The sequence below is a fragment of the Echinops telfairi genome, unplaced genomic scaffold (genome assembly GCF_000313985.2).
Source record: "Echinops telfairi isolate 266 unplaced genomic scaffold, ASM31398v2 ScPeMD7_2;HRSCAF=8, whole genome shotgun sequence".
NCBI classification, from domain to species: Eukaryota; Metazoa; Chordata; class Mammalia; order Afrosoricida; family Tenrecidae; genus Echinops; species Echinops telfairi.
The window spans coordinates 70,528,132-70,536,258 of NW_022103898.1; the positions used below are offsets into that span (position 1 = coordinate 70,528,132).

The 8,127-nt window shown below is 46.7% G+C and overlaps 1 pseudogene; it reads right to left on the bottom strand.

Annotated features, from left to right (window-relative positions):
- Positions 1-6,038: 6,038 nt before the first annotated feature.
- LOC101640766 lies at positions 6,039-6,328 on the bottom strand (annotated as a pseudogene).
- Positions 6,329-8,127: the final 1,799 nt, after the last annotated feature.

Below are 8,127 nucleotides of genomic sequence, written 5' to 3' on the forward strand. Positions count from 1 at the left end.
CCCTAGGGAAGGGGACCTCCTCGGGGGTCCTCACGTGGAGGCTCCCGGCCCGTGAGGGGTCCGCGGGGAGGGCGAAGGGGATGTAGGGTTTTCTGTGCTTGTGAAAGCCCGCTCTCTCGGATGTGGTGGTTGCTGCGGTTCGGGCAGCGGAGTTCCTTCCAACCCCCACAGGCCCCGCGTGGGGGAGTTTCCCACACGGATCCCAAGGCTGGGCCCTGCGGGCGGCAGATCGCCTGGCCGGCCTCGGAGGTGCCCCTTGGTGGGTTCGAACCGCCGGCCTCGTGGTCTTTCATGGTACAGGGGAGGGAGAGAGCGGAGCGGCCCGCGCACAAAGGAAGCGGAAAGGGAAGCAGCGGAACTTTCCCCAGGTGGCCCCGCGGCCCGGCCACCCCGACTCCCGCGCACCCACGGCTCCCGTGGCGGCCGTTGCGACGGGAGCGCAAGGCCCTTTCATGAGCGTGGCAGTCAGGCGAGGCCGAGCGACGAGTTCTCCATCCCAGCAACCACTGGCTGACCTGGGCCCGAAAGAGTCGGCCCGGCCACGCAGGTGGAGCCCCTGCACCTGGGGGACCGAGGCCACCCCCGTGCCGCGAGGTATCACCGGCCGCGGGCAGCCGGGTGACACGCACATTCGCGGGGCAGGCGGCACTGAGCCAGCTCCCGTGTTCGGTACCAAGGAGCCCCGAGCTAGGCCTGTTGGCCCTACCCCCACCCCACGGCATCCCCATCCTTACCCCAGCCCCGGCCCCCATCCCGACCCGGGCTCCCGGCGTCCGCGGAAGAGAGCGGGGACACGTGTGCCAGGCCACGGGCATAATCTTAGTCTGAAATGATGTCCTCTGGAGGGACAGGACCACCGGGCCCCCTAATTTATGGTCATTGGCGTAACAGCTTGAACGTGATTTATCTGACCGCAGAGGAGATTGCAAAAGCCTCCCGGAGAATGGTTGGCCACGCAGGCTTTGTGCATTTCGGATTGGCTTTATTAATTTAGAGCGGAGCCCGGAGCGGCCTCTTGACCGAGACAGGGAAATCAACTTGGCAATGGCCTCTGCGAAGAATTTCTTGCTTAAAAAGTCGGGGAGTTTGACCACAATGTGCTGGCATAAAGCAATTTTCGTGTGAAAGAGGGTGAAGCTCATTTGATTAAACTGATTCCTTTTTTTTTTTCCCCTTAACCCCGTTGTGTTTATGCAGACAAAATACACCATTGCCTAGGAGCAGGAAGGGTGTTTTCTTATTTCTATATTTCATGTTTGAGATTGCAAACACATCGTCTCAGGGAACTTTAGGAGAACAATGGGGGCAAGTACCTATTAGATGGTGCTTTTGAAAATGTATTTCACAATCATTTGTGTGAGAAAAGCTATCTTGCTTTCGAGTTCTCCTCTGACATGGTAACCAGTATTTATGGAATATATACATGATTGGACAAGCATCCCAATACACCGCACTTCACAAGGTCGTTACTCTGTTACTGTAGGAACTGTCACTTAAATGTCACCGTTGAGTGATGTAACTTAGCTCCATGAATAGAAGGGACGAAATAAGAATACTGGGAGGAGGGGGGTGGGTTATGATATTTAGTGCAAAGTATTTTCATACGAATGACTTACAAATTGAGTAGAAGTGGGAATATAACACGCACACTCATTCGTTTATTATATTTGTGTATGTACAACTCAAATGTACACAGCACGAGGCAAACTCCAAATACCATCCTTAACATGTTCCTGGGGTTGCGGGGGTGGGGGGGAGACAAGAACAAAGCCAGAGAGAGATGGTGAGAGAACGTGATTGCTTGGGGAAGGGGGCAGGTTGGTGTCACACAGACGGTGGCACACAATCATTTCTTTTATTTATAGCTCTAACCAGAAAAACAGACTGGGAGCAGCTGAGTACCAATTTATTTTGCTGCCTGAACCGATGAGTGGTTGCGTTCAATGTCATTTGAGTCTGGAGGTTGTGCATTTCATTCACTGCCAGGTTACGGGAAGCTCTGAAGGTGATCCCCAGTTGTCCTGCCACCTATCAAGGTGGGCATGTGCAACCCTGACGGGCGGAATTGGCCTAGTGGGAGATGTGTGCTGGGGCCACTATCACCGACTAGTCTCATCAAACGCAGCTTGCGTGTAAACAAAGGTGGCCCATTTAGTCCTGTTAGGAAAGCAAAGTGCCACAAAAGGTCAGGGTTACTTCCCAGAACAGTCCAAATGGATTTGGAGACCACAAGCCAGGTCATATGCACACACCACGGAGGTCTTGTTCTCCCTAAATGTGCAGCACTCACTCGTGAGAAGTACAATAGCAGAGGAATGGAGGGGGTGGGAGCAGGCTGTGAAAATTCAAAGCAGCAAGGAAGAGTCCGTCAGGACACAGGGAAGAAGAGTTTCTGGGCAGTGCAAATGGTTCCTGTGCTTGACTGCTGATAACCCAAAGGGTGCGGGTTAAAGTCTTCCCAGAGGCACCTTGGAAGAATGTCTCCGCAATGTTACTTCCAAAAAATCACCCCTGGAAACCCCCTAAAGTCCAGCCCTACGGTGACACATAGCGACACATGCATCTCCATGAGTTGGAAGCAATTCAAAGGCAAATGACTAAGGGTCAGGATGCTGACAGCTCCCCGGTGCTGGCGGGTGGGTAGGACACAAAACATGAAGGAGGGAGGGGAAAGCAGATTACTAAAGCAATGAATGCTTGATCACATCCTAGATGTAGGAGTTCTGTAGTGTCTCTCTGCTTTGTGAAACTTGCATCTTTACATGGTGCCAGATATTCCCCTCCCTTACAAAGAAACATTAACTTTCTTTTAAAGGATATGGAAAACTGTTTCCTTAAGCTCATCTGATTTTAGCCATAGTGATCATAGAACAAGCCAAAAACCACAGAAGAGAACCTAATCCTAATATAATTGCGTTTAGCTTAAAATAACATGACTCCCCTAATATGACATGGCACAGAAGCAAAATTGGAATCGTCAGTGCCGTTTTGCCAGTTCTCTCACATGAACACACTGGCAATGATTTTCTCTCAGGATAGACAAGGCTGTGGCACAGTGGCCCAGTTCTGCCCCTCCACCTTTGCCCGCACTGGGCTGCACTAGGCCCTGTGGGGGACTCATCTATTATCAGAAGAAAAGTCAGCTCATTCAATTGCATTCATTTGCTCATTTGGCAGCTCCTCCCAGGCCCCAGGATGGTGCTTCTTTCTTTTTTTAATCACTTTATTGGGGGCTCTTACAGCTCTTATAACATTCCAAACATCAATTGTATCAAGCATATTTGTACATAAGTTGCCATCATCATTTCCAAAACACTTTCTACCTCAGCCCTTGGTATAAGCGCCTTTTTCCCCTTCTCTACCCTTCCCCCTCATGAATCTTTTATCAATTATATATTGTTATTATTATTTATCTTACACTGTCTGTTGTCTCTCTTCACCTACATTTGTGATTTGTCCCCTTCGTGGGGCAGGGACTCTACATCCAACCTTGTGGTGGGTTCCCCTTTCCCCCTCTTCTCCCTGACCATCTTCCTACCCTCATAATATCGCTACTCCCGCTACTGTTCCTGAGGAGTTTATCTGTCCTGAATTCCATGTGTCAGCGCGCTTATCTGTACCAACGTGTGTTCTCCGGTCTAGCCAGATTTGTAAGGTAGAACTGAGTCATGGTAGTGGGGGGTGGAGGGGAGGAAGCATCCAGGAACTAGAGGAATGATGTGTGTTTCATCAGTGCTATACTGCATGGTGGTTGAATTATCCCTTCCTTATAACCCTCTGTGGGGGGATATCCAATTATCTACAGATGGGTTTTGGGTCTCTACTCCAAACCCCCTCATTCACATCAATATAGTTGTTAGTTTTCTGATCCCATTGACACCTCATGATCACACAGGCTGGTGTGCTTCTTCCATGTGGGCATATTTGCTTCCTTGCTGGATGGTTGCTTGTTTAACTTCAAGCCTTTAAGACCCCAGACACTATATGTTTTGATAGCCGTGCACCATCCGCTCTCTTCACCACATTTGCTTATGTGCCCATTTTGTCTTCAGCGATTGTGTCAGGAAGATGAGTATCAAAGAGTGCCAGGTTATTAGAGCAAAGTGTTCTTGTGTTAAGGGAGGCCTTGAATAGAGGTCCAAAATCCATCTGCTGTCTTAGTACTTAACATATAAATATATGTACATTAACCTCTATCCCTTTCATTATAAATTAGTATATTTACATATATATATGTCTACAGCTATACCTCTATAAATAGCTTTTGTCTCCTATTTCTCCTATTTCCATTCACCTTCCTCCTATCCCACTATCATGCTCACCTTCCATTCGGCTCTCAGTAATTCCTCTCGATACATTGCACTTGATTAAACCCCACCAGGCATTGCACACCCTCCTCACCATCAATTTTAGATCTCTCTTGTTGTTCCCTTATCCCTGAGTTTGTTGGCTCCCCACTCCCCAACCCCACCTTCTCCTCTCCCATGTCCCCCTGGAACCACTGGTCCCGCTTTCTCCTTGAGATTGTTTGTCCTGCCTATCTTATATAGATAGACATAGGGCAAAAGAAAAACAAGAACAAGCAACCAAACATAAAACAAACAAAAAATAGATAGTTCCAAGTCTGTCTACTGACCCTTATGCATGCTTTCCAATCAAGTCTGATGAGGTACCAAGCCCTCACCCCCAAGTCAAAAGTCTGTTTTCAGGATTCCTCAGGGACTTGGTTACTTTGCTCCCCTGCCTGTCCTGTTTGCACTCACCCCGCTATGCATGGGGCAAACTGGGCACATTTTCCGCACAGTGTCTCCAGTGCTGTCCCCTGTAGCACTATGGGTCAGTAAGGGAATTTCGTGTCTCATGGTGGGGCCAGCCATAGGGTCTTCTCTGTGCATTGGCTGCTCAGAGCAGGGATGTTTTCCCTAGGTCTTGGTGGGCCACGATGAGGTTCTCTCTCTCTCTTAGTTCACTCCCATGTGGTCTGGACAGACCTGCCTCTCTCTCCGGGCTACATATCTTCATGCTGTCTGCCCTCTGTATTACCTTCTGGGGAGAGGGTCAAGGCATGATGCTTCTTTAGCTTCTAAATCTTCTTTTCCTCCATTTCAACAGCTCATTGTTTTTTGTTCTTGTTTTTTTTAGTTTTTTTTTAACTCTATTATGAATTGGTTAAAGGTTTTCAGAATAAATCTAGTTTTCATTCAACCATTCATCAAAACCAAACCAGACTCCGGACTCACTGCCACCAAGTTGGTTTCAATTCATATGACCCTGTAGGACAGAGTAATGCTGCCCCTTTAGATTTCTGAGACTATAACTCTAATCGTCTTTCTCGCAAGGAGCATCTGGTAGTTTCCAACTGTTGACCCTGTGGTTAACAGTCCAACATGCAATCCAGTATGCCATCAGGGTTTTATTTTATTTTATTTATTTTAAACAAGAAGTTTATTTAAACAAGACGCTTGACGTGAAGAGAAAACTATCTAGGTTTCATTTCCTTGAGAGTAATTTACCCCTACTTAAAGACAGATTGCCCTACATGTAACAGCTATATACAAAAAAGTTAGAAAATTGTCCTTGGTTTTACAATGATAAATGAAAAACATTAAAATTCTCCCATCCAACAAGGTATGCAAGGATTTTTTTATGTCTTTTTTGTTTGTTTGTTTGTTTAACAGTGAGAGCAAAATAACGTACTGGAATATAGAGAGAGGAGCTGAATGAGCATGCCTCTCATGGTGAAGGGGGCGTTTTCACAGAGCCAGTATTTTCCCCACCCCGTCTCCACTTGGTGTCAATCAAAACATACCATTGGCCATTTAGTAAAATAAATAAAAATAAACAAAGGGGGAAATGCAGTATGCATGTGCACGTGCACCAGTTACTTTATGTACAATAATGGAATGGGGGAGGGGAACAAAAGAGAAAACTATACTGTAGTCGTCAGGAGGTGGTGGAAGCAAATTGTGGTTTTCTAATAGAAAGTGGATTCTTGGTCGGTAGGAAGTGAGTTCTGGAGGAAAGGAGCAGGATCCCTTTTAGAAGATGCCTCCTGTTGCTGCTGAAACACATCATCTTCCATTTCCAACTGTGCAGGTGTGTCTGTTCCATTGATTGGCTGTCCGTCAAATTGGAATCTGATCTGCCTCATTGACAAACCCTGTCGTTCACAATAGGCTTTCATTAGTTTACTAAGTGGTGTATGCCTCTTAATCTTAAACTGCACTCCAGAACCATCCTGCCCCACCACCTTCAAATTAATATGATCGTTGTTCTCAGTCTTGACTCCTTCCTTGGGCTTCTCGTCGGCCATGGCGAGCACAGAAGTCTCCTCTGCTGCTGCTTCACAAAAGAGGTACCAGGTCGGCACCAAACGAGCACAGAGGCAGCTCCAGGAGTGGCAGAAGAAGCGCCACCAGGGTTTTATTGCAACAATTCATACATATCACATATCTACTTCCTCCTTGCTTCCCTTTTGCATCCCTCCTTCTTTCTGAACCCTTCTGAACCTTATCCTTGAGTAAATGCTGATTTTAAAAAAATCTCAAGTGGTTCATAATTCTAAGGGATGTGTAATTCCCTGCTGTTATGGTTCCCCTTATAGACTTGTCTATTACAAAACAAAAAACTCACTGCCATTGAATCAATTCTGACTTATAGTGAATCTATAGCAGCGGTTCTCAACCTGTGGGTTGAGACCCCTTTGGGAGTGGTCAAATGACTCTTTCACAGGGGTCGCCTAAGACCAACAGAAACATATTTCTGATGGTCTTAGGAACTCCTCTGTCTCCAGGTGGGTCTACCCACATGAAGATACGCCCACATAGGAGGACCTGGCGTGAAGACTGTTACCCATGCTACACCATGCTTCAAGACAACATTTCATTTATTTGTCATTAAAAATAAATATTTCACAATATAGAATTACATATTGTTTTTGTGATTAATCACTATGCTTTATGTTCAATTTGTAACAATGAAAATACATCCTGCACATCGGATATTTACATTACAATTCATAACAATAGCAAAACTACAGTTATGAAGTAGCAATGAAAATAATGTTATAGTTGGGGGTCCCCACAACATGAGGAACTGTATGAAAGGGTCGCAGCATTAGGAAGGTTGAGAAGTACTGGTCTGTAGGGAAGGGTAGAACTGCCTGCCTCTGGGTTTCTGAAACAGTAACCCTTTATGGGGATAGAAAGCCCTATCTTTCTCCCAAGGAGTGTCTGGTAGTTTCAAACAGTGGATCTTGCAGTTCGCAGCCCAACATATTACCACCAGAGCACCTATTGTTGGTGTGAAAATTGAACCATGGGAGCGAGTTCTGTCCCAGACTGAAGGTGACTAAGAGCCACAGTCGCTGGTGTTCTACCAACCTCTGTCCAATCAGCAAGTCTGCTCTCTGTAATGATTATTACAATCATTGAATCCACATTTCTCTCCCTCTCTATCCAGGACCTTCCAATGTGATCCCTTTCAAAGAAGTTGGAGGTATAATCAGGCACCATCTAGTTTTTCTGGTTTCAGGGTCACGGAAAGTGGTGTTCGAGGCTCCGTGTGTCCCCTGAACTAGTGGCTTCTTCGGTCTTCTTTCCCTGGACAGGCAGAGACTGACAGTTGTGCCTGAAACACTCACGAACTCTTAGACTCTGATCACCACTCACTGCAGTAAGGTGTAGAACATTATCTTTGTGGACTATATTCCAATTGACCTTGGTGTCCTCTGAGACCTTGGTCCTGAGCCACCAGAGACTCATTCCCTCACGGTGATTGATTCTTTATGTCTTGGAAGTTTTCATATCTTTGCCCCTGTGTACTCCACTGCAATCATGATATATTTGCAGTACATACACGTGTACAAGTATCTTTTGGGAAACATATTCATGGATATATTCCCATTCTCCCTCCCCCACTCGAGAAGCTCGAGTGTCTACCCATGAATATACTCGTAGGTCATTGGTCCTGCAGGAGTGTGGGTAGAACAGCATTCAATCTGTTGCCTTTACCTCTTGCACTCCTCCCAGTGTCTTCCCTGCCTCCACCATTTGGGGCTGACCTCCCTCTTATGAAATATTACCTTTCCCTTCATCCCAGTTAATCCCATTCCCTCCCCTCCAGGTA